This window comes from Balearica regulorum, chromosome 14 (assembly GCF_011004875.1).
Source record: "Balearica regulorum gibbericeps isolate bBalReg1 chromosome 14, bBalReg1.pri, whole genome shotgun sequence".
Taxonomy (NCBI): Eukaryota; Metazoa; Chordata; class Aves; order Gruiformes; family Gruidae; genus Balearica; species Balearica regulorum.
Genome location: NC_046197.1, coordinates 18,577,379 through 18,593,578, shown reverse-complemented (window position 1 = coordinate 18,593,578; position 16,200 = coordinate 18,577,379). Strand labels below are relative to the sequence as shown.

The 16,200-nt window shown below is 50.6% G+C and overlaps 1 protein-coding gene across 9 annotated transcripts in view; it reads left to right on the top strand.

Moving 5' to 3' along the window:
* TCF7 (transcription factor 7) overlaps positions 1 to 16,200 on the top strand; it is a 74,748-nt gene that overhangs the window by 34,211 nt on the left and 24,337 nt on the right. The gene's annotated exons all lie outside the window — the stretch shown is intronic.

Below are 16,200 nucleotides of genomic sequence, written 5' to 3'. Positions count from 1 at the left end.
GCCAGCAGCACACGGGGCCACGGGCTGCGACTCAGTGCCAGGACGTGTTATCATGGCTTCCCTCCTTTGTTTGCTCCTCTGGGTCTGCAGGACCTGGTAGTTTGTGCACGTCCCCGCGTTGCGGTTGCGTTGATGTCGGTGAAGCCTCAGCGATAATTCGGTCTCGTGGACAAATCCCCCTTTAGCTGCACCATCCCCAGAGCCTGGCCAAATCTGTGGCTGCGCCCAGCCCCTTCACCCAAAAACCGCCCGGGCGATGACGTGCCGTCCTCTCCCCTGTGGTGCTGCCGTCCGGGAGGGCTGCTGGAAACGGGCCATCAAGACCTTGTCTTTGCGTCACCTCCTGGTACGGGGCTGGGGTTAGTGTTGTGCTGCTGGGGGGTCACCGCGCCTTGTCCGTGGGTGCCAGCTGATTTATTGCTGGTTTCTCGCTGGTTCAAAATAATTTCATGCTTCCTTGGTGCAGGCACCCTACAGATACACAGTGTGCAGCAGCTCCGGGGTGGCTAAGGGGGGTTGGATTGTAGTTGCACGTTTTCTGTTAGCGTGGAAAACGTGGTTCCCAGCACGCAGTCGGACTGCGATGCTGCAGACGTGGAAGCGAGCCCACCGACCATTTCGGCTGAGCATCTCGGTGCCAGCATCACGCCTTCTGCAGCGCGGGGGTCGCAGGCTGTGAGACCTCTCTGCACAAAACAGCAGCCTGCGACCTGGAAATGTGCTGCAGCTCCTGCTGGGATGGAGGACGGCGCGCGGGGCGTGCGCAGGAGAGCCTCGATGTGTGTGTTTGTGCACGTGTTTGCCTTGACGTGTGTGTACGGGCACGTATTTATGCTCTTTCTAACCAATTCCTAATCCTCGTACATTTTCATGGTGATGGCTATAGAGTGCCAGATGTTACTCCTGTTGAAATCCGTGGTAAAATTTGCTGTCATAAAGAAAAAATAAGGAAAAATGCTCGTTAGCCTTTGTTCCTCGGTAATTTCACCACTCCTTTTCTCTCTGGGGTCAGCAAACAGAGAAAAAAATGCTACGGAGCTGAATGTAAGAGCTCGATCGGTAACTGGTAGCTATTATTACACTGTTGTATAAAATGTATAGAAATATTTTACATAAAATCTCCTGTTATAAGCAATATTTATTGTTTGCATCGTGAATATCACAACCAGAAGTGAGTCTGTGGAGCTCGATCTTGTTCAGATGCAGGAGATAACAGGTCTCCGCCCTAAAAAAAACACTTTACAGTTAAGAAATGCAATTGCTGTTAAACTCTTGGTCTGAATATAGCCCCGTACGAATACGAAACGGTTGTGCCGAGGCAGCGAGATGTGAAGATAAGGGAGACCGAGTGAAGGCAACGTTTTACGGGCCGTGTCACCAGTCTCCTCGTAACACAACAAACAAGTATTTGTCTTGTGGGAAGCTTCGGGTGGCTGGCGGGGCTCTCGCAGGAACCTCAAGCACCGGAGATAACCGGTGATGGAGCGCTGTGGCCTTTGCTTAGCACACAGCCCCTCCGAAACCCGGCGCCTTTCATGTGGTGGGGCTGGGAACCGGGATCGGGGCGGTTCTGCGGAGCGGAGCCGGGAACGTTGCACGGAGCGCCTGCAGCTGCAGAGCCGGCGCGGGCAGGTGCCTCCTCGTACCGAGGAGTGCAGCCGGGAAGTGAAGCGGGTTTCTGAAATGAGTAAATTTGAGTCGAAGCAGAGGTGCTAAAACATTTCAGAGCTCAACAGACTAAAATTTCCTGCTGTTGTTAAACTCACAGTTTTAGAGTGATTTTCTTCTCTATATACCCTGCTTCTTCCGCGCACGGGGTTGCAGAATCGGCGTGCCTGGCAAGCACCTTGCGTGGTTTATGCACGTTTACAAAAAGAAAATGCCGCAGATAAAACACCTGAAATCTCCCAGGCCGGTGAGGTACATACAGCGTTTCCCACTTTTACAGTCTCTCAAAACCTGAATGAAAACCAGCCAGCGCTGGAGATAACGGCAAGTCTTTGGCCTTAGGTGAGATAAATCAGTGGGAAAACTTTCATCTTAGTTTCTCTCCTATAAATCTAACATCTCAGTTGTTAGACTTCTGCTGAAAGCCGGTCGGGATGCGGTGTGGCGTGTCCCTGCAGGCACCGGTGCAGGAGACGCGGGTGCAGCCTTGGGGAGCAGCGTCCTGAGCATCCAGGCACCGCATTCTGCCCTTGGGAGGGTCCCCCAGGGTCCCCCCAAGACGCTTCCCCTGGGGACTTACGGACTCGCCTGTTCCGAGGCAGAGTTTCCTTCTAAATCCCATCCATTGGGTCTTGGCTGCGTTTGGGGATTGATTTCCTCAGAAGGTGCCAGGCTGCTTGGTGTCCTGAAATAGTGGAGAGAGCCAGCCAAAAAAATTAAAGGGAAGATATTATATTAAGCATGAGTTTTAAGAAGAAATTGCTTTCTCTGTGTAGCACCTCAGTTAAAACCAAGAGAAGTATAAGAAAACATAATCCTTTATATGGTTTTTACTTTTGCATTCTAAGAGCTTAGATAATTGCCATAGGATAGATGGGGTTATTTTTTTAATTGCAAACTTTGCAGGGAAAAATGTAAATCCTAACCCAGTGGAAACAGTGTTTTAATTGGATTTTTCAGCAAATGTACAATCCGCTGGTTGTGAAGAGCACTTTTACTTTAAAAAACAAAATACTAGGCTAGGATTTGATCGTGCGGTAATGTCCTGAAGTGAGGATTTTTTGCCCGTGGCTCATTGTCCTGATAGCACGAGAAGTTTTTCGTTCCCAGGTTCTCAGAAAGCAGATGTGGGACACATGGACTTCCAGCTCAGGCCCTAAATAATACCTAACCTAAAAAAAAATTGCGCTGTAGGCATGTGGAGGTTGTGTGCATACAGGTGTGATAGATCTGTTTTTTCAGTGTAATCGATGTTCTGTGTAAGCTCAGTTTCATCATTCAGCAAATACGGCTGTCAATTATTGTAATAGATCAGAGGGTGTTGCAAGTAAGTTAAAAAAAAGTCTGTGGTACAAAATGACCTACGGTTAAATAGCTGATCCCTGGTGGTGGGTTAATTATCTGGCTAGGAAAAAATCTATGCCAGGAGCTTGATGTACTGATGGTACCCTGGATTATCATCCGTTCTTCCTTCTTCTTGAATTCTTTTTCTTCTTCTTTTCATCTACCTGGGTGTAAATGCTGGGGCAGTTGCAGTGAATCAGTGTGTATTTCATGGCAACACCTGGCACAGGAGAGGATCCAAATCAGGGAGTTCAGCAAACGCCTCCATGGAAACCCCGAGGTTTCTCTCCTGACCAAGAGGGTTGAAGCCCCCACGCTCTCCGGAGGTCACCCCCAGGAGGAACTAAGAAACCACCTCCCATTTCCCAGCAAATCCCCAAAAATGAGCAGCCTAAAGCACAATAGTCACCTCCCTTGGGACGCTTCTGGTGGCACCAGCGTCCTGCGCGGTGGCATCGCCGGGGTCTCACGGTGCGGCAGGTCCAGCGCGGGCAGAGGCAGACCTTGCAGAGACCTGTGCACCAGCGATGCCCGGGGATGCGCTGGGACGCGGCTGCCTGCCTGCAGTTCAGCAGCCCTGATCCCCGCCTGGCGTGGGACCGGCTGTACACACACCCTTCTGTTTGCTCAGTTCTGCTTTGTTTAACAGTTCTGGAAAACCTTTTTTCATGGAGTCCTGTGTCGCAGTAGACCGTGGGGCAGGGCGAGCTGTTTTGGAAAACAAGTCTGACCTCAGCCAGAAAAGTTGGTATTTTCACATTTTTCCCCTTCGCCACCTGCATGAAATCATGATATCTCAAATTTGTGGTGATGGGAACGGACACGTGCCTCCAGCCACCACGCTCGGGCTGCTCTCCCCGGTCGGGGTCGGGCCACCGGGACCCTCTTGGTGGTCAGCCAGCATGGTTCACGTAGAGCGGCACGGTCCAGCAGACGATTGCTACTGCAATCTCATCAGAGCATGAAAATAAATAGAAAGGTTCAGGATGAGCATGGCTTGTATCTGGGTCTTCTGCCTCCCGGGAAGGCGAGTGCATCGACCAGGAGGTGGCTTGAAACTCTGTCCTGGACATAAACTTCTCCCAGCAAAACTTTGGTGAAACCCTACGAAGAGTTGTGCTTTCCATGACTTGCTTTTTCTGACAAAAAGAAATAATGTTGCTTAAAATTTCTGACCCCATGCAGTCCTGAGCAGGTGGCGAGCTCCCATAGTAAGAACTAGATCATTAAAACCGTACTAAGATTTCAGTCCTTGCGGGTTTGTGCCCGTTGCTTCTTGTATTCAGACGAACCCCAAACTCAAAGCAAAACCAAGTTGAAAGAGCAAAGTTTCATCAATTATTTTTCTCATCAAAACCATATGAAATTGTGACTTTCTCATTTTTTCAATGTGAAGCCTTTGATCAGTCCTGCCCTGTGAACTTTTGATCAGCCTGGGTTAAAAAGAAATCCAAGACTGGGCACATTTTATGTGGTCTCTGGTTTCGAAGTGAAAATTTTTCATGTCTGTACTAACCCTGTTATTCCCGGGCTGTTATTCACAGTCGCTCTCATAAAGCCGTAGCCAAAAACTTACTGGAGCTCTTGGAAGAAATCTGCTGAGAAGCCAACCTAGCCGTAGCAGAATTCATTTATTATTTATTCCTTAGCATAAAGCATAAAGTTTGCTCTGTTTCATTACTAGTCCAAGTTACAATCCCCCGTTACGGCACCTCCTTGCACTCTGTTGGGCTGTATTTAGAAAACGAGACCTTCAGCCGGGGTCTGAAGTTTGGGAACCAGCTCTCTAAAAGCTGTTTTCCATACAGAGACCCAAAGATGAAAATAATCTCATGACCATCCACTCCCGTAGTAAAATCTTACGCAATTAAATCTATGAATCTCAATACCTGAAAAACAGGATTAGATGACACATGACAAGAGCCGAGTTAAAATATGTATGACTTCATACCAGCACGGTAGGTAATCTTTATCATCACGAGTGCAGAGATGAAATCAAGGCATGGGGTGGGGATGGAGTCTCCTCGTTTATTCCCGTCCCTTACCTTGAGTCCCATCCTGAAAACGAGCCCAGTAAGTATTGCTAAATAGACTATTTTGACAATACTGGGAAAAAAACACATGGTAAAGGATCTGAGAAGATCCCTGTATGGAGCCAGGCGTTGCTCTGGTACTTGGTGCATCCCACCTCTCTCGGCTTGCTGTCTCGTTACCTAGTTCCTCGTGGGGAATTAGGAGATTTAGGCAGCGGAGCTGCGTGTTCCCCTTCAGTCTGAATCCAGCTCACGTGCCAGGATCAGACCACTTGGTCCGAAATCTGGTGGCTCTCGGCCAGGAGGCTCGGGGAGCCTTCGTCCCGTGCCGCTGATGGCCACGGCAGCTCCTCGCCGCTGTCCGCAGGGATTAGCTGGCGAGCCTTGAAACTGCTCCTTGTTTTACATCTCATTGAAGGTAACATTTAAGGAACTTCTAGAAGTCAAGTGGCAGGACAAGATTAATTAGGATTCCTTTCTAATCCTAATTACAATGATATTTGCGTCCCACGATAGGAGGCGTTCATTACCGTATGTATAAGTTTGTTTCTTTAGTCTGTCTGCTTCCCTCCCCCCCAACAAAAAAAGGTTAAATAATATTTAATACATTTTTACAGTCATTTAAAAAAATCAACTCTTTTTAATCTGGTAAAAACATCAGATGGGCAGAGGAGAAAACCATTCAATTCTCTGTTAATTTCCCTTGCTCTCTAATTATATGCAAATCCATCGAGCCCAGGTTTTAATTCAGCCATTCGCATTAAGAGATCAGAGAAAGATTCAAAATGGGAAAGCAGAGTTTGACATATCGTCGGGGGCTTGTACGAATTCGACTGGAAGATAAATTCCACGTTTTAATTAAAATGTTTATTCCGCTCCGCACAATAACGCTTGCTTGCTTTCAGAGGAAAAAAGGAGTATTAAGCATTAAAGGAACTAATTCCTCCTATCAAGAAAATTAGGATTTCTCCCAGGCAGACACAGGGTATCATCCAGGATTAGCGGCTGTAGCATTCTTTGTAAACATGTCACCCTTGAAAGTGAGCAACAAGGAAAGCTGCTACCGCCTTACAGCTGCAGGGTGTCAATAAAGCATCCCTTCGGCTCCGGAGGCGATTATCTTCCCTCCGCCTCCTCCAGAGAGCCGTTTATCATGGAAACTGGGAAATAAATGTGAGCTCAGATTAGGATAATACGGGGATGGGTCCAGGCTGGGCAGCGGGCAGCAATCCCCTCTCCTGCCCGGGGGTCCCCAGTGGGGTTTGGGCATCGCCGTGGGAGGGGATGCCCCTCGCTGCAGCTCTCGCCCCTCGGGCGTCACAACCGGCTGGCAACATTAGTGCCAGGGCAGGAGCGACATCCCGAGCCACAGCCGGCCATCCCCGGGCCGTTTGTTCCCTCCTGGCCATCCGTGTCGGAAACGCGCTTGACATCCATATAAATACCAAAGGATTTCACCCTAGCAGGGAAATGCGTACCCAAGAACGATGATAACTATTCTAAATTATCATCCCCGGTCGTATCGTCTTATCTGTTAATTAGCCGGTTGCATGTGCTTGGGCACGGCCGCCTCCGACGTGCTCAGTGATCTTTCGGTGTCGTCGTGACGCTGTGCAAGTGCGTGGCCTCGGCGGGAGAAAGCTCTCTCTGAACAAGTCAGCAGCATTACGGTATCATTATTATCGTTGTTATTATTACTGTTATTACTATTATTTTTTCACGGCGCAGTCACCAAGTCGGGGATTTACTTTCAGAGGGGTTAAGACACTTTTGATTTGTTGTCTTTTTTTTCAACCAGTGACACTCTTGCATGGTGAGATCCCCCCCTGAAGCTGAGCTTTGAGACCAGCAGATTGAAAAGGAGTAGGATAGGATAGGACAGGATAGAAAGAATAGAATAGAATAGAATAGAATAGAATAGAATAGAATAGAATAGAATAGAATAGAATAGAATAGAATAGAATAGAAAAGAAAAAGAAAATAAAATAAAGTAAAATAAAATAAAATAAAATAAAATAAAATAGGAAGTATAGTGCCTGCCAGGAGGGGCTGGCAGCCATCCCATCCCAAGCGTAGAGACAGGGACAAAAGTCCTGTGACGGGTGTCCTGTCCAGGTGCCAGGGTGACAGTGGTGACACCGGCAGGACAGTGTCACCCACGGTGGCCGTGCACCCCGTCACGCTGCGGCGTGAAGGGGCAGGTTTCACCCGCTCTGATGTTCGGAGAATCGAAACGCCTTAAATCACATCAGAGTTTTTTTGTGTTTTGTGTTTTGTTAACTCCCCTGCGCTCTTTCAAGTACATGGGCTGGTTTTGGTTTTGTTGTAAATGGGAAGAAAAAGCCCAGCGGAGCAGCCGGGAGCCCTCTCCTGATGCCAAGGGCATGCGTAAGCAAACGTTTGCCTCCAGAAAAGCGCGCGGCGCTGACACCGGGAGGGTTCCTGTTGGGCTGATTCCCCAGCAGATGCACCCAGAAATCTCACAGGATTTTCCATCCGCCGCTCCGGCGCGTCCTGGGCAGGGAGGGATGTGACAACCAGCTGCCAAAGCCACCTCGGCTCAGATCCAGGACCCAGCTAGGGCTGGGGTTTGCAAATGGTTTCTCAAAACCGGTGAAAGTCCCCACCGAGCCGCCGGTGTCTGAGACCGGGACGCGGCTCTCGCAGCCCAAACCCTCTGTGGTTCCCCGAGCCTTTGCACCCTGAGGTTCGGCCGGTCCCGGTGCTGCCCGTGAGGCGGGCACGCGGTGTCTCTGGTCCTTTCGGGAATGGTATCTCGAGACTCCCTCTACCGAAAGACAAGCCTTGGCTCTGCATCATACTTTTATTTTGCTTTCCTCCCTTGCCCTCGTGGACGTTTTCCTGATTAATTCTGGGTATGAGACTGACCGCTCGCCTTTCAGAAGCCGAGCGAAATAAAGGAGGTCAGATATTATCAGCCTCCGTGGGTCAAGTAAATGCCTTCTCATTTGAAGCCTCAAGTGTTACCAGTAACTCCAGGGTTTGCAGCTTGTGATTCAAATTCGCAGAACCACGTAGCACGAAGGGGACAGAGATTTTTTTTTTTTTTCTTCTCCGTAGCCCAGAACACGAGAGAGGCAATAACCAGGGATGGATGTTGCAGAACAGGGGAAATAGCTGGGCGGGGAGGGGGCGATGCAGCCACGCCATTATATTACCCCGGCATTTGGGAGAAAATAGCTGGAGTTTGGTGTTGCGGTGCAGCCCCCGGGTTGTATTGCATTTGTTTCCGTGCAGCCAAATGTCACCGTCACCCTTTGGGGGGTGGGGGTGGTATTTCTGTCCCCTCCTGAGCATGCAGCACTGTGAAGCTGCTTTTACCATCGCAGCAGCAGCGTTTCCCCAGCAAGGCGAGTGCTGAGCAACGGGACTTTGTGCACGGTTGAGGAGGCTCCTGGAGTGAGGTGGCTTTTCTGCTGAATGCGACTGTAAACATTGGGTGGTGATGCCAAGAGTTCCTTTTTCAGGGGGTTTCTCTCCTCTAGTACGGGGTGTACCTGCCTCCGCGCTTGCCCCCGTCACCGTCAGAGAGCAGTCTCTGGGAGGGACTTTTGATCTTTATTTTTCCATGCTTTTTTTTTTGTTTTTTTTTTTTTAACAAAGAACCACCTACATCTTTCTCTTAGAAGATAAATACTTGAGAAGTGAAACGGCTCTTCCTGTGCCTGTAAACGGTGAAAAGCTCAGCTATTTCCCCTGCGGAGTTTAACTTAAAAATAATAACCATCATTGCTTAAAAACAGAAACCAGCCACAGCACAGAAGGTGCCTGCCAACTTTTAAAAGGTTTTGAAGTTCTTTCCCTGTATTTGTCCCCATCGTGTCCGGAGTGTGGGTGCCTCTCTGAGTGCTGGAGCAGGTAGGGTGTTCAATGCTGGGGAACTTGGCCCCTGAGGCAGTGGGTCTTACCCAAGCGGAGTCCCCTAACGCCGCTGTGATGCACATCCGAGTCGCAGGGGAGAGTCAGCATCACAGGGGTTGAGTTTTGTCGCTAAGGCGAGCACATCCTCATTCAATGTGCAAAAAAAAAAAAAAAACCCAGGGCTGCTCAGGTGCCTTATTAGCATTTTTGAAGCAGAGCTGGATTTTAAAGAAGCTGAAAGAAATCAGAGGGGAAGGGGAGAGTTGAGGGAATAAATGCTCCATCAACTACAAAATGTAGAGTGCAGGGATAAAAAAACCTGAGCAAGGACAATAGTTGGATAAAAACTTGAGCAAGGACAGTATTTGGATAAAAACCTGAGCAAGGACAGTATTTGCCTGTATGTGCAATGTATATCTTAAACCGATTGTCTCCTTGCTGCAATTCACATGCAGAATTAATGCAAGAATTCGTAGCAGCAAATTATTATTTTCCCCTTTGACTGCTGTTCGTAAGCATTTCTGGGCCAGCCAGAGATGGGGAGCAGCGGGCAGCGGTGCTGCTCTGGTCATGGGAAACGTGGTCTTCTGGTCCCTGGAGGAACCCTTGGCGGTGCTGAGGGTAAGGGCCAGATCCAGCCCTCTGTGCTGCAGCTGCACTGGGTGACCCAGGCCGGGGCGGGGGCCGAGGAGATGCTGCTGCTGCTAAAATTTGGCTTTGCTGGAGGGGTGCATGGCTGGGAAAGGACAGCACCTGAGCGTGGGTGGCTTTAACTTTCCCTGTTTCCCTTCTGCTGCGGCAGCGGGCTGGGGCGATGTGACTGCAGCAAAAGTGAGAAAGGAGAAAAAAGCGTGCTGAGATGAGAAATGAGTCGACGCTGCCTTCGCCCGCGGACTGCCGAGGGCTCCGGCCCTGGCGCTTGCAGTCAGCGCCGAAAACAGTCTGCAGTGGGTATTTGGGGTGATCTTTTATCACAGCATCTCCTGGTTGCAACACCACAGGGGAACGAGGGGTGAAGGTGTCTGCTGACACAGTCTGGGGCCCCAGCTGGGAGATTTTATCAGAACTCAGAAGTGCCCTGAAACCATGCAGAGCTGGGTTTGAGTCACAGGCTCCGGGTCCCCGTGTGCCCCAAATGACAGTGCTGCCCTGCGAGCCCTCCCAGGAGCAGCTCTGATGCTGCAGGATGTCCCCAATAATGTCTCTCATAATTTGTCCCTAATAACTCATTAATTTGGATTGATTGTTGGATGAAGAGCGAAAGGCGCAGTCCCCCTGGTAGTGGGGACCTTCTGCAGCAGCAGTGCATGCTTGGTGCAGCCTGACCTTATACCTTTTTTTCTGTGGCACAGTGACTAATTTTGCAGTGAAAAGGAATTAATTCCTCATTGAATCAGCAACAGCAAAACTTCGTAGGTTTTGTTTTTCATAGCCGGTGCATCGACTCATCTCACCCTCTCTGAGAAGTGACGTCGAAGCAAACACATCTGGGGCGATTTGGGGCCAGACTGCAGTTTGCAGCACGTGTGCTGCACCCAGGGCTTTCACCCCGCGGACACCTGAGCAGGGCAGAGGAGCACAGAGATGCCCTCAGCGCACACCCCATCCATCTGCCTGCTCTGAGCCGGGGCCGGCCCCGGGAGCTGCTCCCAGCAGCCGGACACACGGCACAGCCGGCAGCATGGGGCTCTCGGGCTGCCAAACCGCCCCCCCCCGCCGTCTGCCATGGCGGTGACAGCACCGGTGTGGCACAGCCGCCAGCCCGAGCTGCCGTTCCCTCGGCCAGGCCCCTTGCTCTGCGCCGCTCGCCGCCAGGCTGGCCCACGGCTTTTTCGTTTCGCTATTTTTGGGGCCGGCGATGTGGGAAAATTTGAAAGTGACGTGACTAATCTCGCCTCACCGCGGCTCGGCTCCCCGGCGAGGCTGGAAACCACAGAGCTCTCCCCGGCCGCCGGCTTGTGCTCAAGGACGCTTCGTGCCACCGTGCCATGGGGGATGGATCCTGCACCCCTCGGGTGCTTCCAGCCTCTCCTGGCCCAGGAGGCAGCTGCGTGGCCCGGGGTGACGGGGGCACCTGGCTCCAGGCCTCACGGAGGGGCAGTGGGCTTCCCTCTCCCTGCAAACTCCTCTGCGTCTGCGGAGGGGCGGCCAGGAGGGCCGGTGGCTCCTGCAGCGCACAGCTTTCGGACAGAGCGGTCCCTGGTTTGCTCCTTTTTGGACTGACCATGGGGATTTCGGCTGTCGGGAGTGTTGGCCGGTGCCTTTGCACCAGCGGGGTGCGATTGGTGGCTGGGAGCTGAGGGGTAGGCAGCACCCCATTATTCTTCACGGGGAGCTCAGCAACCCTTGGAGTCACATCCCCAAAGGCGCTGGGCTGCAGCCACGCTGGTGCTGTGCACTGCCCTGATAGTCTGTCGTGTTCCCTGGCCTGCAGGGTCCCCATGTGCATGGGTTCCCCTGTCTGCATGGGGTTCCCTGTGTGCATGGGGTCCCCTGTCTGCATGGGGTCCCCTGTGTGCATGGGATTCCCTGTTGGCATGGGGTGCCCCATGGGCGTGGGGTGCCCTTGTGTGCAGAGCATCCCGTATGTGCACGGGGTCCCCTGTGTTTATGGGACCCACGATGCCTGCAGCCTCCCATGTGTTTCAGGTCCCTTATGTGTGTAAAGTCCCCTATGCCTATATGTGTGTGTGTGTATATATATATATATCTCCGTGACGCTGACTCCACAGACGTTGCTCTCAGCTGGAGCCCAAATGCCGGAGCTGCCTTCCTGCGATGAAGCCCCAGCTGGCTCATCTGCAAAAGCAGAGTCTCTCATTTCAGAGTAGCTGTTGTTAAAACATCTCGTAACAAACCGTACACAAGTGGCGTAGCAAGATTAAGATGTCCAGAGATCCTGCGGAAGAAAGTTGAGTGGAGTTTTCCCCGCTCAAGGGTGGGGAGCCGGGTGATGCTGTGAATGATTTTCAGCCTGTTGTTGCTGGAAGGTGATATTGCACGTTCCGAATCGGTTGACGGCGCAGTTTCTCCTGGGGCTGACTTTTATAAAGTGAGAGCAAATTCTTAAATTCGTTCTATTATTTCGAACATATGGGAAATCTGTAAAATATATAAGTTTCTTTCCTACAAAACAGCATCGTTTATGTTACTTTGCCTTAAAAACAAACTGTAAAAAAGACAGCTTTTCACTTTGGTTGTTTTTGTTCAAAATCTGGGGAAGAAGTAAAAACTCTTCAAACGTAGTCATCAGAACCGAGGAGGGGTTATTCCGAGGAGGGATGCTTCGTACCTGTGTGCAACGGGGCAGATCAAGATCAGCCTTGTCAGATGAGCTCCTGTCCCCGGTTGTGCAGTCTGAACTGCGGCAGACAGGTTTACTCCTCTCCTTTAGCGCGTTAAACGCCTCGCCACGGTGCAGGGCGGGTGCGCAGCCCCAGCCGCCCCATGCGAGGACCGATCCTGGGTGCTTGGTGCAGCCGCCGCGAAATTTAACGAAACCTTTTTCGCTAAATTGGGCGCCGAGTGTTGGCAGGGGCAGTAGAATGAAGCTGCTTTATTTTAGTTCTGAATTGTCTGCTACCAAGAAAATTAATTTTAAAAATCCCCATCCTTAGGAGCAGCAGTGCAGCCCGGTGCTGGGGGGATGCTGGGATCCCCAGGCAGCTTGGTGTGACCGTTGCTGCTTGTGACAGCTGCTTTCGATGGTGGCAAGGAATAGTTTTCACAGGTTACAAAACATTCACTTCTTTTTTTTTTTTTATTATTTGTTTCTTTTCCTAAATTGATCGAAGCAGAGAAAATTCTTTACAATTTCTTTCCGGCCATGGGAATTTTTTGGTTTGATAATTTCACTCAAATTTTGACTTGTGACCTTCTGTGCCACATTTTGCTAAGATTAGCTTTAAACTTTTAAGAGAAAAAAACCTCTGTCAAGCCAGCAAAGTAAAACTACTCATTTTTAGCATGTCACAACTAAATAGATCAGTCTTTAAAAAAAAAATGAGTCAAAATACTTGCTAACACAAGGTGCTTTCCGGAAAATATTTGATTACAATCTCTCACCGTTTTCTAATGAAATACCCACATTTTGTTTTAAAAAAACCCTCATTTGTAGTTCTGAACAACCAGTACCGTGCTGGCAGGCTTGGATAACCCCACGGCTGCCCGTGGCCGGAGCCCGCTGTGGCCCTTGCCGGGCACCTGGGACGTGGGACGGGAGCAAAGGCAAAGGATGCTGAGCCCGATCGGGCGGCTCGGAGCCGAGGAACATTGCGGCTCCGGTCACGAGGGTGCTCCTCGTGTGACAGACCTGCTGGGTTTGCGTGCGCTCAGCGAAAGGAGAGTTTTCTAGCTAGCCTCGAGCTGCCATCGCCATCAGACACCCATGCGTGAGCGGTGAGGTCTCCTAATTTTGCCTTGCCAACAATTAGTCTTTCTTAATAATTAATGCCACGTATTTTTCTCTTTGCTCATCCAATTACCTCTAGTTATTAAAGTCACTTCTTGGCTTCAAAGTGGGAGCTTCTTCCCTCATGGTCTTTTTTTTTTTTTTCTTTTTTATATTACTTTCAGCCAGGTTGGTGGGGGCTGATTAATGCTGGTAGGGTGATGGGCTGCAGCGTCGGTGCCAGCCCCAGCGCCGAGCGGCACCGGCTGCCGGCACGAGGCACACGGGGACCGGAGTGGTCACCACTTGCTGAAAAGGTGGGCACTTAGGAGAGTTGCAGTTAGCAAATTTGAGCGTGAAAAAGGCCCTCCGGGCTTGCAAAACCCATTCTGCTGCTCCGTCCCCTCTGGAAATACCGTTCTGGTGTTGCTGTAAATGCGCCTCTTCATTTCTGTAGCGAGGTCATTGGCCGACCTGCCCTCAAAGGGCTGTGCGGGGAGAGATGAGACAGAGCTGTCCTCAGAGCCCTTGCGTGTCCCCCCGCGGCTGCCAGAGGTGATTTGGGGTGACTTGGGGCTGAGGCTGTGACACTGGGCACCAGCCGCGTTACTTCGGGTGGGTGGGTAGTCAGCAGCTCCGTCATCGCTGCTCCGAGCTGTATTGACACGTGGCTTTGGGGAGGAGACACAATAAGATGCTTCATCAAACCGCAGCGCATCGCCCCGATGCCCTGACTGGCATCACCCCGTGTCCTCCCAGGGGACCTGCTGAGAGGACACCGAACCAACTGCCCTTGTGTTAGATCGGTCCACTCGGCAGAAAACATTTACATCAGGTTAATTTTGTGGCGTAAGGCATTGTCAGCTGATAAGTTCTGGCTTTGAAAAGCCTCTTCAAGCTTCATGGGCTGCAGCTGATTTCAGAAACTAAATCTAGACCTTGTAAAAAAGAGGAATTGATACTGTTTCTCTGGCATATAGATTTCTATAAACAAGGTATGATTTCACAGCGAAGACGTGTGCGGCAGTCACAGCGCATCTGGTGAAGACCAGGAGCTGTGGACGTGGCCATGGACCACGACCGTTAGCAGCTGCGGTGTTTGAACTGGGGATCAATGCTGAAGGAGTCTTCTCTGTTTCTCCAGATCTTTGTGCAACGTTTCCTTGTTCCCTTGGTTGGTTCAATTTGGGAGATGGGTTCCTGTAATGAATGGAGGAAGCAGGAGGGGGATGAAGAGCCTCTTGCAGAAATTTTTGTCTTGCCTCCCCCCTGAGCATCCTCCCTCACCAGCTTTTTATGACTTTAAAGGGTAGGAGAAGAGTTTTTGAGTGAGGCAAGTGCAAATGTAGAAGGGACACAGAGAAGGGCCAGCTCTTCTTACTGATCCAACATCTTGTTTCCCATCTGAACTGATGGAAAATCTGAGTAACTGAGCTGCAACCTATTGTACCTCCAAGACACCACGTTCTGCTGTGATGGGGAAGAAGGATAGTCCGTGCCTTTGCCGTAACCACGCGTGCTCTGTGCTTTTCGCTGCTGAGCTCTGCTGTCGATCAGCGTCAGGAATGTTCAGCTGCCTTTGTAGTGGTCTGTATCTTCTGTCGTTGCTCCGAAAGCTGTTAAGAGTCGTCAGGCAGCGAGGCTGGCTGGTGGGACGGTGCTGTGCTTTGGGTCGGGCAAGGTGCAGATGGGGAGGAAAGATCTGCCCCACTTTGAACAGCAGAAATGTTGAAGTTGAAGTTTTCAAAACAGCTCAGCAGCGAGTTCGTTCTGCTCCAGTGTCATGTTAAAGTGTACGCGTAGAACTGCATATCCCTAATTTAGGCTTTCTGGCTCTTAAATAAGCTAAACCATAGCTAATTTTAGAAATATCACTGAAAAGCTATTCTCCATCTCATTTCATGGGCAAGAATAGTAAAAGCTCAGAGCTCCAAACATGTGTTTAACTAAGCAGGAGCCAGCCCAGCGCCGCTCTCGATGGGAAAACCACATAGCCAATGGCCCTGCTGCAGGACAGGAACGCCTGTACCACACCAGTTTGTGCTGGGGAAGGGGTTACATTCCCAGTATCCCACTGTACGCAGTAAATCTACACCTGGTAAGCATCAGGAATTAGGGTTTTCATTCATTCTTAAATGCAAACCTGCATGCCTCTTGGGTTTTATTTGCATGAGCATCCCTTTGTGGGAAAGACAGATGTAAAGCGGTGTCTCCGTCAGTCTGTTTTCCTTTCTGCTCCATGGGTTTCCTCCTCAGAGCAGCGATGCAAAACACAGGACTGGCCCAGGGCTCTTGCTGTGCAAGCAGCTCGGAGCAGCAGGCAGAGGTCCAGGACGGGTCCTCCAGAGCCATCGGCTCCGGCTGCGCCACCTCCTCCAAAGCCGGCTGGCGTTTCATGCTCGCTGTGTCTGAGCAAAATCATTACCAAAGTGAAAGGCACCAGTGAATCAAGTCCAGAGATCGTAAATGATTTGTCAAAAGTCACATGGCAAAGCATCTGTAGATGTCCTGGTGGGACACAAGAGGTTTCGCGAGCAATACCCGGCTCCTGTCCCCTGGAGAGCTGTCTTACCTGGTCCATTCTCATTTTCTCCCTGTTTTGGGGGTGCTGGCAGCCCCGTTTCTCTTTCTGGATTTATCTGGGACAAATCCTAACATTCCACCACCAAGGCGAAGTCAGTTTGGGTTTAAAGGCAACCATGGGCGAAACCAGGCATGTAGGGAGCAGCTTGAGATGCTCGAGGCGAGGAGGCTGGCGGTAGACAGCAGCGTGTGCGCGCGTGTGTGTGTGTGCGTGTGTGTTTTCCTTACAGCTGTGCAGCTCTTTTGAACAGGTTCCCCTCTCTCTGCTCCAACATGCAGAAGTACTCCCCATTGCGTTCA